At 36.3% G+C, this 17,251-nt stretch overlaps 1 protein-coding gene and 1 long non-coding RNA gene across 3 annotated transcripts in view; one reads left to right on the forward strand and one right to left on the reverse strand.

Annotated features, from left to right (window-relative positions):
* LOC140338826 (uncharacterized) overlaps window positions 1-12,824 on the reverse strand; it is a 90,956-nt gene extending 78,132 nt beyond the window's left edge. The window contains exon 1 of the long non-coding RNA XR_011922332.1: window positions 12,796-12,824. This is a non-coding gene — a long non-coding RNA (uncharacterized lncRNA). The remainder of the gene's footprint in view (window positions 1-12,795) is intronic.
* The window catches only part of NRG3 (neuregulin 3), a 432,966-nt gene that overhangs the window by 118,288 nt on the left and 297,427 nt on the right, over window positions 1-17,251 (forward strand). The window lies entirely within an intron of this gene.

The following is a 17,251-nucleotide window of genomic DNA, read 5'->3' on the forward strand; positions in this document are numbered from 1 at the left end:
ACACACACACACACACATATATACACTGTATATGTTCAAACTTAAACCAATGGCCAGCAGGGCAATGCTGGAGATTCTGCCAGGCCCTGTCTTTATCCAATTCTTTGGAAGCAAGTTTATTGCTAGATAGTGAAGTAATGGTGTACTTGACAGCTCAAATGAAAGGTCACAGGTTCACTGATACATTTTCCACTTTTTCTTCTTCGTCTTTGTACAGTCCTTGAGATAATAAAGTTAATTTAAAATTCATTATACCATTCTGGGATATATTTATATGTATTAATTAAATAGGCTCTAAGTCATTTCTTGTTCATGCTAATTGAGTTTAATTTTTTCATTCCTTCATTCTTAGGCCTACTATCTCATTAATTTCATTGCCTGCTTCAAATCTCTTTTACATTTCTTACATTGGTATAGAAACATAGCATAGTGACAGCCCATGGTGATCATTTTATTTTTCTTCTCATTTTTCCTAACCATTTTGTTTTCCTTTTAGTTAGCAGCATCAGCCAAATATGCCCAGTCTTTCTTATGGCATTGGAAATGGCTGTTAGGTCTATCAAGTATGCCGCCCAAAAATATTAATGATGGTAGGCTAACAACAGTGATGCAGCAACCTGTTATATTCCAGTAAGTGTTGTTACTGAGAGGATGCCAAATAGCCTGAAAAATACATTTAGGGTTCTTTTCTCAGCTGCAATAAAAAACACATGAGGATGGCTGCTGCTGTGTGTGCCTGTAAGTGTCAAACCGCACAGCAAGGGTCCACATTTGCATGTGATCAAGGCAGGATTCTTCTAAAACAATGGCGCAGCCACTTGTCACTTTTGAGAACTAAATACTGCAACTAAGTACAAAAAAAAGTTCCCAACTATTTGTATTCACCGGAATGGGAGAGGTTGGAACTGTGGTTGAGACTGTGGCTGATTCTACAGCAGAACTCTGTGGCTAACCACAGGTCTATATTGGCATTTAAAGGCTACATACAATGTATGTCATTATTCTGACAACATTATTAATGCTACATATATTTAGTCATCAATGTCCGTTAAAACAGTAACAGGTCAGGAAAGGTAATGTAATGTTGATTGAAGCAAACAATTGAAGTGTACAATTGATAAAATATAAATGAACATCTAACTTCTAAAACTCGGTCCCATCATCATAAATGTATGTCAGAGACGTATTCCTACCATGGCATGAAAGCAATAGTGAATGTGCATCACCCAATGGAGAGTACCAGGTACATAGATATGTACTTGTATAGATATTTTGTACACATCAATAATCTTGTCTTCCACCTTACAACCTGTGGATCCATTGGTATAATTTCATCCACAGACATACCCCAACATCTCTTATAGGTAGCGATATTGGGTACATGACTATTGTGTTTTTTTTCTGTTTTTTAACTATCAGATAGGCGTGAATTGTTATAGTTATTAGAGCAGATATTTACTAAATAAACAATCCAAATATCATCCAATTCTAAGAACATTCCAATAGATTTGTTTACACTGTTAAGTTACTTTTTGGTAAAAATGCTAGCTGAGAACAACATGTACTTAGTTTTCATTTTTTACAAGCATAGAAAGTAGAAAATAGAATTTCTTTCCTGAGGTCTTATTTTTCCATTTATTTAGAATCTAGTGGTTCTTACATGAAATTTACTTTTTCATTGAAAATACTTGCTCTGCTCAAGCAATAAATACAACATCATTATTTCATACAATTATATTATATTAGTCACTAAAGTTGAAGTGGAACTATTTATTTCCAGTACAGATCTACATTTGATATTTATGTGTGGAGCACTCAAAAATAATAAAATTTTAGCTTCTTACTAAAATAAGTTGTTTACTATGTTTTCTATATTTTACAATTTTCCCAAACCTTAACTTTATTTTAACTCATGTTACTCTTTATTTTAACATTGTTTTTTAAATGGCTTCACGATGGGTCCATCTTTCTATGATCTTGGAGGAGCAAAAGGAGATAAATTATAAAGATGAAACAATACTTTGTCATAAGAAACAAACATGTTGTCCCTTAAAGGAAATTTTAACTTTCATCAACCTGTGGTTAATACACAAGCTATTCTCCAATGCAATGATACCTTTCCAAATAAATTCAAAAGACACTTTTTACAGCATGGCAACCTTGGGCCATTTGTACACCAGTGGTATATGGAACAACCCTCAAAAATGTCATTTGATGACTATATGATTGGCTTTCTGCTTTGAATCTAATGCTTGTGTAGGCTTTGTTTTGTTCAGAGTTCACGCTTACCCAATGTTAGGGCTGATATCATGTACCCAGGCACCGATAATACTATTTCCTTCTACAGAGATGAGTCTTAAATGTATTAAGCTCAAACTTTTATCCTCAAAGGACATTTTCAGGTATTTTACAGTGGTGTGTACAGTTCCTGGGTGCCTACTCTCATATGCTAGGCACAGGGGAGAGCTGTAAGAGGCTGTCATTTCTAGGCTTTTTCAAACAATTGCAAACACCCATAAAGTAATTTGCTAGTGCTTTCATGAATTGCAGCTACTTGCAAATACCTAAAGCGCTTGCATACGAAGTAACAAATGGATACTATTCAAGGCTTTGGTAACAGCAGGGGTGGTAAACTGCCAGAATGATGCATAAAGCCACTAAAGAAACACAGGGAAATGCTGCTGCCTTATACTGCACGTCAAACAAAGGATTACAATAGGCCCAATGAATCACTGTTAACCTGCAGGAGGTTTTACGGTAAAAACAGCGGCTAACATGTCCTAACAGTAATTGGCTAGGTTTTTGGTACCCAAAAACAGAACAGTTATCATCCAACTTACTGATAATGGTTATCTTTCCACTATAAAATAAAACTATACTATTTGCTATAAAACTTTATCCTTACTGTAAAATAATCTAACTTTCTTTTTTTGTGACACAACAGGATATTATCTCCCCAGCAGGGCTTCGCCCCATTATGCAAAAAAAACAAAAAACATTTGCCCATATAAAATAACCTCAACTGGACTCCCATTAGTATCAATCTTTGTAGACTAAAGGATACAAGCTTCATTTTAAAATAAAATATATACATTATTACCTGTAAGGGAATCTTTTTGTTCTAGAACAGGGTCGGCAAACTTTTATGGCCACTAGGCCATTTCAGGGCTGGGCAGGAGCACACTAGGCCGGACCCTAAGTCCTGCCCACCACCAGGGAACACCCCCTGAAGTGAAATCCCTCTCCTCCATATGCATTGCGGAGGTGAGGGATTTCCCTACAGGGAGCCTTCCCTATTCACCGCAGCGGCGGAAGTATCAATGCTTGCTGCGGTAAATAGGGGAGCAACAGCAAGGAGGCAGCACCGTTAGTTCCCAACACCCCCTGGCAGATCTGGCTGGCAACCCGCCGCTCTGGAACCGCAGGTTGCAGGTCAGCATTTGGCCGGATCGGCCAGGGGAGGTAGGCCGGAACGAACTACCGGCTAGGCCGTATCTGGTCTAAAGGCCGGAGTTTGCCAACCCCTGTTCTAGAAGGTACATAGGTTCATAATAGGAATTAATAAAGTTTAAAGAGATAAGCGTCTTTCAAAAGGTTTGCTATTCCCTGCAATCTTCTGTAGCTGCCTTGGTACTGTGTATCAGCATATTAATTCTTGGTATAAAGCAGTTAAACAATGACAATTAAGAGTGCATTTTTGTGAATAATATAATGATATTTCAGGACTTGCTGCAATTAAAACAGTATCGTAGCAGCTCGTATACAGCGGTAACAAGGTCTTTACATAAAAGTGAGAAATGAGAATGCCTTTCATTTTGTAGAAACACAATTGATTTCTTTATATATGCTGCTAAAGGTATAGCTTTTTGTAAATAACAGCTGTGCAAACTTGATCTATAGCAGTTATGTTGGTATGAGACAACTGGATGTTTACAGATTACCTAAGCATGAAACAGATTATCTTAGATAAAATAGATAAACCTTGGCTTGCAATAATAATAACTACATATTAAAACTAGGAATGGAGGTGTGGCCTGGACATGGTGGAGTATGCTCCCACCGTATCTTCAGGAAATCTCACTTCTGGGCTACCAAACACATATTTGACATCCATGTCCAGACAGAGGAGGAATAGCTTCTCTGAATGATACCTATAAAAACCTACTGGGAGGCAGATGTCAGATGTCTCCTCTGTAGAATACATGAAACCATGGGGGATGCAATTTATGGACATGAACACAGGCTTTACCCACTAGAGACGACACAGAGGCCTCCACTGCTAAAGTGGAAACTGCTCATGAGGCCGCTTTTTTTGCTTTATTTAAAGGAAAACAGAACTATGTTAAAGTCACAGAAAAATAATAGGAATTGGAGGTGGTCATAGCAGGCTTTGCACAAACAGGGCTTCAACTAGAGATAGATAGAGAGTCTTCTTCCAAACAATTTTAGGCACTTAATTTTTCCATGGATGACTATGGAAATAGATCATGCAGAAAAAATATAAAGCTATTGGGTATCTTTAAAGGTATGAAGCAGAATCCTTGTATGATATTAAATGCACATATTTTGTATTCAGTTGCTATGTGATACAGTGGCCCATCAACTAGAACTGGACTTGCACTGGGCTCCTGTTTGGGGAATTCTTAATGACTTTAAGATGTCCTATTAGGCCATCATGAGGGCAGCTTTGGAAAAATGCCCGGGGGATCTTGATGGTGCCCATATCATTATTTAACCTGATGTATACCATAGAGGCAACCAACAGTCTTTCTACTCCATCTGATTGTACTTCTTACCCACCCATTTAGGCTTGGCGGGCCTTGGCTCACATGATGTCCTGTCACTTCTATCACTTGGACTATCACTCATGCCATTAATGGGGCAAAGGGAGTTATGAATGTGATTGTTTTTCAAAAAGGCCATACCAATGCCAGCAGGCTTCCTGCATGCATCCCCCGCTCACTCTAACTCCCCTTGGGAATTATCCAACCCTCCTAAATACTTCCCTTTATTATTTTAGAAAAATAGAAAATGGAAGTAAGGGGCAGACTACTTCAAGTGTTCTTCAGGTTAAATTTCTTTAGTCTTCATTAGAAATATGGTAGAATAAGGTAGAATAGGTGAGGTAAGGGAAAATCGCTCTAGCTAAACACCTGATATCCCTAAATGACATAAGTCACTGCTATCAATGGCATACATCAAAAAACAAAACAATTTTGTAAACCATAACTGTCATTCTGAACATCAACCTAACCAGTCTAAGCCTCAACCTGGACTAAATATCTTAACTCTTAATACCAATCCCATGTCCGTCGTAATGTATTTCATAACAACACAATATATTATGCAGTAGATATTTTATTGCCTATCTACTTTGTGCCAAACTATCACCTTCCAAAATTTTACACCAAACCATTTGTACCTAAACAAGTGAGACAGTTATTGCAGTATGGTCTTTACCTAAAGGCTTACCTACATCTCTGTACATTCATGATGAGGTTAAATCAGAGATAGTTCATTACATGAGAGAATATACAGATGGAAATACTTTTCTTACTCCATTTTTCACAAGAACATACTTTTAAATTGGAGGCCTTCAGATATTCTCCTTCTCTGTAAAAGTAACAATGTGTCTAGTGACTCACTCAGAACAAATCTTACTTTACATGAATATAATAATACCAATTGACTACACTATATAAGCTACGATGAACTGAATGTGGATGAAATGCTTAAGATGCTACTAACATTATGAGAATAGCAGTGATTTCATGTTATTTCATGTTCATTGTCAAAATAGGATGAGGAAGAATTTTGCAGCAAGATCTTACAATTATTTTAATTTCAATATGAATACTTCCTTGCTCACGGTTGGTTGTGCACAAAACTCGTGCTTATCTTTTATAGTAGTCAAAAATGGTCAGTTATTTATAATACGTTTTATAGATTACTAATTGTGCATCTTGTACTGCTATGGGTATTACTAATAGGGACAAATGGCACTCCATTTGTGGGCAGGAGAAGAGCAGTGATTCTTTTTAGGTTTGATGCCAAATTAATCTTTGATGAAAATCACTTTTCATTTCAATTATACACATAATACAAATACTGAATTATAAGCAAAAATATGTATTTGTCAGGATAATGTGATGCTATTTATTTTTCTTGGCCTCATTTTTTGATTGTGTAAAGATTGAGTTTACAGGGAATATTTGAATTAATTGTAGTTTCCCTGATGCAAGTGAAAATCATTGAGATAACGTGCTTTCACATTGACAGTGTCTTAAAGTAGAAGAAAACTCTGGATGAATTTTATATTTTTAAAATACTGACTAAGCAATTGCCATTTATTACTAAATAAACTGTTTTTACCTAGTTTCATTCTTTTTTTGCATCTTAGTGCTGCTGTCTTCTCCAGCCTCTAATGGCTTCTTATAGTCACTCTCTGTCTACATGCACTGGATCCATTCTGGCTGCACATTATTGCTCTGGAACAACTTCTTAATAAGGATTATTCCCAAATTATGTCAGCACACTTTGTAATTTCAGCTAGATAAGCAGGTGACAATGGGTGAACCCCTATAACAGGACCAATGTATTTCATGACAGCATTACCAAAAAACATTTGAATTACTTATATAAGATTTTAGTTATTTGATTAGTTCTAACTTATAATACAAAAGGTTTATCTAGGTGAGTGATAGGTAGGGTAGAGTGAAAGTGTTCTGCTTTCACTGTTGTGCCTGTGGAAAATGAACTGAAGGTAATATTCTCTCTAGTAGGTACCAGACAGGGACTGGGTTTAAACCACTTCCAAACCCCCCCTTGGATTTAGTATATAGGCAATTAATGAAGATTCGTGATAAAAAAGTTATACAGTAGTGGCGGCATTATAATGCAGATTGATAGCAGTTTTCACACTTTGGTGAAAAACTATATAGCAGAGATTTGAAGACTTTTTTTCACATTAGTCTGGCCTGCTAGCCTTTTGGCCTGTGTCATTTGCTTTTTGTTCACTTCATATTCATTTTTTATTTCTATAGAAGTCTATTGGAGTGTGTAACCTCCTTCAAAGGAGGAAGGGATGTCCATTGCAGGTCAAATACACTTTGTCAAAGAATTTGAGTTACCTAAAAAGAATCACAAACTGATAATAAAATGATGCCATCAATACTAGTTACAAAACCTGTCAACACAGGCCCTTTATTTCTTGCCACTCATTCATTAGACATCCATTTTACATGACTTTGAAAATTCTATTCTGCGACATATTAATAAGATGACTTTTTGGGGATTTAAACATATTATTAACTCTAGCAGAAACTACGTCAAGCCTGGAGGCTTCTACTACACCAATATTCTATAGTTTCATCCCAATTGCTGACATGTCAACATAGCTTGTTTCATTAATAAAGAAGTCTTTCTAACTTGCATTACTGGACAGAGCTCCCTTGAGAGTTCAGGAATAGAAATTCTCCAATTTCTGCTAACACCCACGCTTGAGCTTCTGCAATTCCACTGTAGCCTAGATAATAGTTTGCACCAAGAACAATTAACTATTGAAATTACTACTAGGTGGTAGCTACTATTTTATTTTGGTGCAGTGCTATTTTTCTAAAAAATCACTGAAAATATGTATTTTAACAAGGCAGTATGGTATATTCATAAACATATTTTGTTTTTGTACACCTGCGAAAAAGGAAAGAGGAAAATGATTGTAGAACACTTAGGCAGACACCACCTGAAAGGCTATTATTGTCACTTCTCAAACTACACAGTAGAATATAGGGCACCCTTAAGCACCAACGCAGTAGCAGTTAATCTATATTTCAATATACTATGTCATGTGGTAAATGAAAAGGAAACGTCTGCAAGCCCATTTAAAATCGGATATTCCAATGGTAGGCAAAGTTTCTACACTACCTGGTACATTCTGAAATATATTATATATAAAACTTTGTTTAGAAGCATTCTTTTTAAAATGATTATTTAGTAAATCATTTTTTTGTTTTGTTTTGCCAAAGAAAACCCTCATTTTATGTTTTATACCCTGTAACTTCTACTAACTTCTATACAGGTAGTCCCCGGGTTACATACGGGATAGGGACTGTAGGTTTGTTCTTAAGTTGAATTTGTATGTCTAAACGGGTACATTATTTTAATAAATTTAATTATGACAGATGTTTTTCTCAACATATTATTAGGCAGTAAGTTGTCAGTTACTGTATAAAATTCTCACCGTGAGCTAAACACAAACAAAGCAAAAAAAAAATAAATTAATCCTTATGGAGCCTAGACATTTATTAACTTCTGGAGCAAGCTGTGCTTTCATATGCAAAAAGAAAAAACTGCAGAGTTTGTATTGTCATTAAAAGTTACAAGACGTTACAGACCAGCTCCACCTTTAAGATCACCCACAACCTCAGCTGTGTTTAGCAAACGATATCTTCTGTAAGTCATGCAAATCGCCCCTCACCCCTCCAAGCCTCCATCCTGCACAGAACGAGCAGGGAAGCCCCTTTCGTACCTAAGAGGCGTCCGTATGTAGGGTGTCCTTAACCCAGGGACTACCTGTATTCCTATAGAATGTGCTGTGCAGAATTTGGCCTTATATCAAGAAATCACACACATAACAATGGGAGTTACAGAACAAATTACTTGAATTTTTGGGTATGTATATGATACTTAAAAGGGGAATATGTGGATTTTAGGTAAACAATTATCTCTTTTACTTAGGGGCTAGGTGTTTTGGAAGCTGCTGTGTGAGGTTTGGATTAGGTATAGAATATATGCTGGTATAAAATTGATTAGGCGCTTGCAATGCAGCAAGCCCTGCTGAATAGAAAAAAACAAAAACAAATGCCGAGTTTCGATGACAGGTACAACAAAATGTGTGCTGCCTGGCAGGCATTCTAGTGACTAATGGGAATTTTGAATACTATTGGATTTTTTAGAACACAAATAAAGGTACATAACACATATTTCAGTTAACAACAGCTCTATAACACATGACATATCATCCTGCTGTATGCAGAGATTGGTATAGGAGGCTTGTACATTCACTTTTCACATTCAGATCGGCAGTTGCAGATTACAGATTATATTTTAGAAAGGCTCAGAGAGAATGCTAGAGGTCATAGGCAACATATATTGGACAAACAATTCCATGAATTACAGTAATCTTTGTATTATCCACAAGAACTTGATTTAAATGTGGTGAACCAGTCTGTGATAACTACCAATTGTCATGTAAAGAAGAAAAGTATAGTACAGTATGTAAAGGTTATAATAATGATGTTTTGGTGATATAGACCTTGTGTTACACATTTTTAAATATTGCCACTGGTGAGTAAAGATTCTTTAGATTCTCAGTAACAATAGACATTACATACAGTACAAGGTTTTCTGTAACTAATGTAACTAGATATGCGGCTTAGAGGGAGGGATACGACTAGTATAAATGCATGTTGAGGTTCATAGGCTTTTGCTGCTATAATAATATTCCTTTGCAGGTCATGACTTCTGTGACCAAGAATAGGTACATCAACACAGTTCTAAGGTTTGAATCTTACTTACTATTTTGCTAACCTATATATATGTGCACTAAATGAATTTTGACCAAAGTCAATTTAGGTTAGTTTTATAAAAAATTTGTGATTTCAGCTGTCGAGATCTTAGCCCTAAAATTAAAAGTAGTTCTAAACCAAAAGCGTTGTATCTTACCAGTCCTTGGATAGGGTTATTGCATTACTTTCCATTATTTTCTACAAGTACAGAAAATGCATGATCATCAGCTGGAAGTTTGCTGAACTTGCCATCTCTAGTGTGATGAAAAGACCACATAATCTATGCTAAACTACTAATCCAATGATTTCATGATGAATATGAACAAAGCCCAACTTTTATAGATACCGTAGAAAAATTAGCAAAACAGGAATTGTGTTAATAACAGCACAAAAGCTTAAAAATGCAGCCATCACATTCAAGTACTAGTGCAAGGCAACATATTACATTTTCGGGTATGGAAACACTTTAAAACTGTCTCCATTCAATGAATATCTATGAAATCATTGCTTGAAACACCTCAGATGTGGCCAACATCTTAAAGGAGTGTTTTGTTTGATCTAATTATGAGCCTAATAAAACGAACATTGTAAAAAAACAGTCACATTAGCAGTTTTAATTAAATTTAACAATTAATAAACTGATATAATCTCTGAGAAAGCATCTTATTGATGTGTAATCTCTACACTGTATTAGTTGTAATAAATCCTGGCCGTGTTTGAAAGAATTCTGAAATGTCAATGGAAACCAGAATTCTGGCACAATGGGGCACCAATTTTTGATTGACAGTTCTTCTGTGGCTTCTCCTAGAGCTCCAATAATTCCTACAACAGAAACATTTACTTATTTTCTATAGGAAAAGAATTAAGGTAATTATAAGCAAGGTAATGGGGTTGCACCAATAAGAGAGAGCCTGTCGCTAAAACACAGGTCTTCTTTAAAACCAATCTATAGTAAAGGTAAAGGCAACATAAGGACAGCAAAAGATGCTGCTCATAATGTCAATTAAACATTTGACAATCCCTCCCAACCCTTTCTAACCCTAACCCAAGTAAAACCAGATATGAAGGAAGATATAATCACCTAAATCCACAATTCAGGGTCCTTTACAGTGCCACTTTCATGTCAGGGAACCACTGATCCCCTTCTGCAATGGTGCGTGCATTGGATGGTCACTGCCTATCCTCTGTTTACACCATTTTCTAGCCCATTCAGAAAATTATCTCACTGCGGAATGCCAATGTGCAGATCTGATAGGCAGTACTATGGATTCACATGACCAGAAAGTAAACAGAGGATGACAAAAGACCTGGTTGGAGCATCATTTCACTTTGGAGAAACCATAACTTCTGACAATAAAGTACTGACCAGAGCCCAGAGACAGGAGGAGTAGATAGAGGAAGGGCATGACCAGGTAAAGGGATCAGTGGAGAGGATGGGGTTAAGCACAGACGGTTACGAGATGACAGGGAGGTCAGGTCAAGATAATTGGTAGAAGGATAGGGCGGGACTAAAAGGTGCTTTTAAAAAACGGTCGTATGTTGAACTAAAAAATAACTTTCCTCCTGCCATCCCTGGCACAGAATGTTTTGATGGGGGATCCTAGTTGGTGGTAGCTGAGGTTCTCAGAGGTGGTTCTTTGAGGTAAGCTAAAGGTGATAGGGGTACCATCATAGTGTTGGGTCTCCTTAAGTGGTAGAAGGTCAAATGGTGGTGTTGATGGGCTTCATGTTTTCAATCCCAAGGAGGAGTTGTGTGGCTGGGAACAGGTGCGGTATCCTTAGATGGGATGGACATGTGGGCAATGCCTTTAAGGATCAGTAGCCTGGTAAGAGGGGAATGGTAGGCCAATCAAAGCCATTTGACCACATTCATGTGTCTAATCTAGGAAAGGGGGGTAAAGAGTGGGGTCAAGTGGTCTGGAGTAGACTCTGCATCTCAGCTACCTTAGTAAAAACTGTTATAGGTGATCTGATTTACAAAGTTCATCATGATTGGGGGACCTAAATGTTTCTGTGTTTGACTCAAGATAAACCATTTCCAAAAAAATACTCAGAAACCAAAAATAAAGTCAAATAAGAATCCAATAAAGAAACTACCCAATTATAAAATAAAGAGAGCAATCTAGTTTGCTACCCTTCCAAAAATGTATCCTCTTGATCTACTGCTCTTCAAGTTTTAATGGAGACACATCAGAAGTGCAGGAAGGTCTAGGTGGAAACTGCTATGGGGACAGACCGTGAATAAGACAGAAAGCCCAGACAAGGTGCACAGAGTGAATAAAATAAAGGAACAGAATTAAACAGATTGGATATAAACATACAGGGCTTAGGCAAAGAATTACATCACTGTCCAAAGTCTTTTGGAATAAAATGCAGGAGAAATTTTATGAGACAACACACTTGAAAAGAACTAGAGTGGCTCCGCATAAAAATTAGCATGCTCTGTGTTCCACAGGTCTTTACTCAGAAAAGAAATAATGCAGAAAGTGGGGGGTAAAAAAGTTTACATCTAACTTTATTCTTTACATTTTTCACCTCTTTAAATGGTTTGAGTCAGCGTAAGCAGATGGAAGGTCTGCAATAGGACCATGCTTTGCTTTGGTTGGTGAGCTATGCTCAAGAATGTATTATTCAGAAGATCAGACTACTGACTGGGATCAAACTGTACCATCCACCCAAGGTGTTTGGTTTTGATTATGTTCATAAATATTGATCAACACTTTGAATTCACTTTGAGTGATGTCAAGCAAAACCTGTTTGCCCATGCCACCTGCATGCTGAAAATAGAGAAGAATACTATTTAAGAACTACAGGTTCTTAAGGTAACACAAAATGTATTAAAATGCCTATGGGTAAACTGGAAATGGAAAATATATGATGGAAGTTTTTCGCCAAAATAGATATAAATTGTGAAAATAGTAGAAACAATTTAAAGATACTCTAGAGACCAATCACAAATGTTTTGGATTTGAACTATTCCTGAAAAAAAAGTTTTTCCACTAAAACTAATGATTATAGTAAAAGGCAAAACTGACTTGAAAAAGCAATATGAAAATATTATATTAAAAAAAAAAAAACAATTGGCACAATTGCAAGACCATTTTGTTTTTTAAGGTAGACCTGTTGCTTTGCTATTGCAACAAAATATTTAGGTAAATAAATATTTATTTATTCTGTATAAACAAGAAAGAGAGCTTTAAAACAACTGCTGGCATTGCAAAAGAGTTACCCTTAAAGTTCACAGCAAATCAGAAGTACTTCCAGTAACTCAGTTCCTTCGCCCAGCAGTGACTGCACCCCTTGCTGCCTTCTGATTTCTAAAGTAAGTGGAAGACAGGAACAGTGTGAGCTGCGCTGCCTGAGAGGGAGGGAGATATTATTAATTGTTAAACAGTTTGCATGGAATTGATTTTTTGGTTGTCCTTTGTTACTGAAGGAAATCTGGATGAAGGGCATGAAATTCTTAATCAGATATTTTTCTTGCATTGTTGAAGAATGTAAGGCTGCAAATGGTTAATTGGGAATAGCTACGCTGTTTTCTGCTCAAACTGTCAATCACTATAATTCTGCAGAGGTGGAGGAATGAGAACATGCTGATATGTATATTTCTAAAACACACATTTTCATCTTTTTAATATTATTTGTGAACAATAATTGTATTATAAAAAAACAAACTGGAACAATACTTATTCCTATTTAAAATAGCTAGCTCAAAAGATAAAACTTGAGTGTCTCCCTGCAGTATATGTCAATCAACATTGGGCTTTTACAAAGGGCTGTCTGGAGACATGGAGAAGGATAGAAACAATTTATGTAAACAAAGCCATACAATACCCTCTAATTTTTTTCTCTGGTATCACTAAGGCCCACATGCCCTGTTTGATCTAAAATGATCAAAAATAGGCAACATTTCTTACCAGCTTTTTGGTACCCCAGTGTTGGAGTGCCTTTACTCTTTTACATAGAACAAATGAAAGGATCGCTAGTAGGGATACTTCCAAACAAGCTGGAAACATTTCTATAATCAGCACAAATTCTAAATTCATATTTTCTTGAAAATTAGAATTGCCATAATTATAGCATGAAATGTTCCAAACCAGAAGCAATTTTTGGTATTATTGCAATGTAGACCCTGCAATTTGTCAGTTTTGTGCAAAATGTATCCACCTGGAGAAGAGTTAAACCGGTTACTTAAAAATAATTATGGTTAGGCTTACATAGTAATTCAATGTTCAACAAACACGTTTTGAATTCCAACCAGCAGTTATCTTTCAATGTTCTGATTCCCCTAAATTGTAAAAAAAATATATATATCATTACACAAACCTAATGTGTAGGGCTTGAGTATAATACCTTTAACACTGATTGTGCACAAAGAAGTGGTCAAATCTTACACAACAGTTCATGATGCTATCCAAGAGATCAGTTCTTTAGGAACCCCATAAATTTTTCTATGTGCAGAGGTCAGCTGTGTAGATTTCAGCTCCATCTTTGGATTGATTGATGTCATGTCTTAACTGAAACATAACACTATATCACTCAATAGGGTATCTATTATATGACTGTATCCAGTTGCATTCTACATCCAGGATACCACACTGCCTCTCTCTGGTGAAATCAAGGTCTTCTCCTAGAGGTCTCAGGTTATTTTCTTTGAATATTGGTAAGCAAACATTTACTAAGCTGTATAATGTATTTACGGTGTTCATTATCCAACCTTATGTTAAATATAAAACTCACATTCAAAAAAGGAATAGGTAATTAAATAATATTTACACAAATATTTGAACTAGTTAATCAAAATAAAGATGTCAAGCAAAATGGCTGACAGGTATATATTTATGGTAGTAGATACTCTGTATGTCTTTTGTGCCATAAAATTTGTTTGGCTGCCTGCTAGCAATTTTTTTTACGATTTGTACACTTAAGCATGCATGTGTAGCATGGTATACAATTTGTAAGTAGCCAGGAGTAAGTACCAAGTACCAGATTTAGGTAATTCTTTTGTGCATAGTTATATCATCAGAAAACCTGCCATAATGTGCAAATTTGCTCCTGAGGGGCCCTACAAGGTATAGTTTCACTTTAACGAGTAGTAAACCATTATCAATAAACTATAGGAAAAAAGTTATTATTTATAGCTATCACTGCTTTGTAGTGCTGTGTCAGCAACAATGGCATGGGTTGGATTTTAGGTCTGCTGCGGTACGTTGTCAGCCCATTCATACAGGCTGGCTTAATGTATGAGTTAACAAAATGCAATAATTAACACAGGGGAAAGGGACCTTACTGATTTGACACTATTATGCAGTTATTTAGACCTAAATGATAACTATAGTAATTTATTTTAAAAAAATATCCAATTAGAGTAAAGTGAGCTTGCACTTTATCACTATGAAAAAGGGACAGGAAGTGTGCCTCCCTCCTATCCATACCAGACCTCCATGCTCTCTTTACAACCATAACCTGTCCCTCAAATCTGATCTCTGCCCTTTAATTTCATTCCCTGACTATTTACGTTGTTCCATGTTTTTTTATGCTTTCTTTTTTCAGTGTTATTTTTGCACAAAATCAAATTTCTTTAAAGCTCATTCATAATAATTTAGCTGTCGAAAATACATATTTCACAACTGCAATATATAAGGAAACAAAATAGTGAGTCATGTTTGTCACTTTTTGCTAAAAGAGAAACTTGGAGGATGTAGCCAGACATTTTTATTAAAGTAAATTAAAGTTTAGAAATATTGATATTCCATTTTCTTTTAAATGACATGCACTTTTCTATGCTTAGTCCATGGGCTATCTTTATGCCAGGAAAGTGTTCTCAAACTACCAATACGAAACATTTGCTCATTAAACCTCAGATTGAGCCAAAATGTTTTTTTATAGCTGTAAATAAAGTGGGAAAGGGATATATGAAAGAGGGAGTAGGTAAAAAATACTGGGATATGTGGAAAGGGGCTCTCCACGTGGCTACCTTAAAGTATAAAATTAAAAGGTGGGTTGCAATGGTTCATTTTTACGTTCAGGTAAACAGCCACATTCAGTATACAAAAGCACAAACTGCACTTAAAATTTCTATTTTTCCTGACATACAAACCTTTAGACATTTTGATTTGCACTACATTGGGTTCAGGTTCATTTAATACCTTGCTTAATTATTTCCCAAAATTCAAGAAAGGGGAATAGGTTGAGAAAAGAATAACTAAGGGCCATTTCAAACCTAAAGTTCTAACACAGGCTTAACCGTGGCCCCAAGATGCTGAGAGCAGTTACCTAAAATGAGAGGGCCTGGAATTAACTTGTGCATATGGCTACAATAGATCAAGGTGCAGTTTCTCCTCTCCAGGTTTCCTCCCCCAGAAGAAGAACTGCAGCTGCAAAAGAAACAAGATACAGTGGTACCTTGGTATAAGTCCTTAATCTGTACCCGATCCTTGGATTTATACCAAACACATTTTTCCCAAAAGAAATAAAAGGAAAATTAATAATCTGTTTCCATGAAAAAAAAACCTTGGTATTGGCATATTATACATTGATCGGGCTGTATAAAATATTTTTAAACAATGCCTAATACTAAAATACATAAATACAAAAGCAATTAGATGAAATAAATGAAAATGTAACCTCAGTTCACCTTTGCTGAGAAGTGCTGAGAAGGGAGGAGGTGTTATGTAATTCACAGAGAGTTATAGCGCGGGTTGGCTGAATGGTAGCAACTGGTGTACTGACGCTCGTGGCCAGTCGTGGCTTTGTCTAGAGAGAGGTAAATAAAGGTAGCACGTGGTGTTAGGACTCATTTTGACCCATACAAGTTCTAGCACAAAGGTTGTATACCAAGCAAAGGTTGTATACCAAGCAAGATTTTTCATGTGTACACAGGACTTATACCAAGTTGGACTTATTCCAAAGCGGACTTATACCAAGGTACCACTGTACATTCATGCTTAGACAAGCAGCACAATATCAAAAGTTGTACAGATAAATCTAAAAAAATAGACCAAAAAACATGAATGCTCAGCTTAGATCATTTGCCAATACTGGATACTCCAAGAGGGTATATTCCCCTGGTTTAGTCATGTATGATGGACATTTAGTTTTTTTTTTTTCACCTGAAAGCAAAGTATATAATTGTGGTCAGTCTTGGGCTGTGCATAATAGCTAGCTAGCACACATGCAAGCACATTTAGATAAAAAGCAGTAACCAACAAATAAATGTGCCCTACTAACCTGGATAAAAAATTTGCGAACCTTCCTATTCCATATTTTCTAATATAGCATTCTACAGGCTCGTAAATAATACATGATGGGTCTATAAGTCTGCAGTCATCAAAAGGTTTACCAGGGCTCCTCCAGAGGATGTTCCTTGAGCAATGAGTAATTTGCACCTCACAGGTCAGGTTAAACACCAGTGATCTTTTTGTCTACCAGTAATGGTGGCATTCTTCTCACTGACCACCATGGTAATATACTGTGAGATGAGGATATAGTAATTGTAGCAGGGGTTCCCCAGGACCTGAAAGTTATTTTAAGAGCCCTCCCATGTTAAAATAGTTGATAAACACTGTTTTTAGAGTGTCAAATAGCAAACAGTCAAGATGAAAAATTGTGAACACACAACAAATGCTTTCTTTTGGGATTATAGTAATTGGCTACACAACAAAGTATTAATGGCTCAAGGGCTA

This window comes from Pyxicephalus adspersus, chromosome 10 (assembly GCF_032062135.1).
Source record: "Pyxicephalus adspersus chromosome 10, UCB_Pads_2.0, whole genome shotgun sequence".
NCBI classification, from domain to species: Eukaryota; Metazoa; Chordata; class Amphibia; order Anura; family Pyxicephalidae; genus Pyxicephalus; species Pyxicephalus adspersus.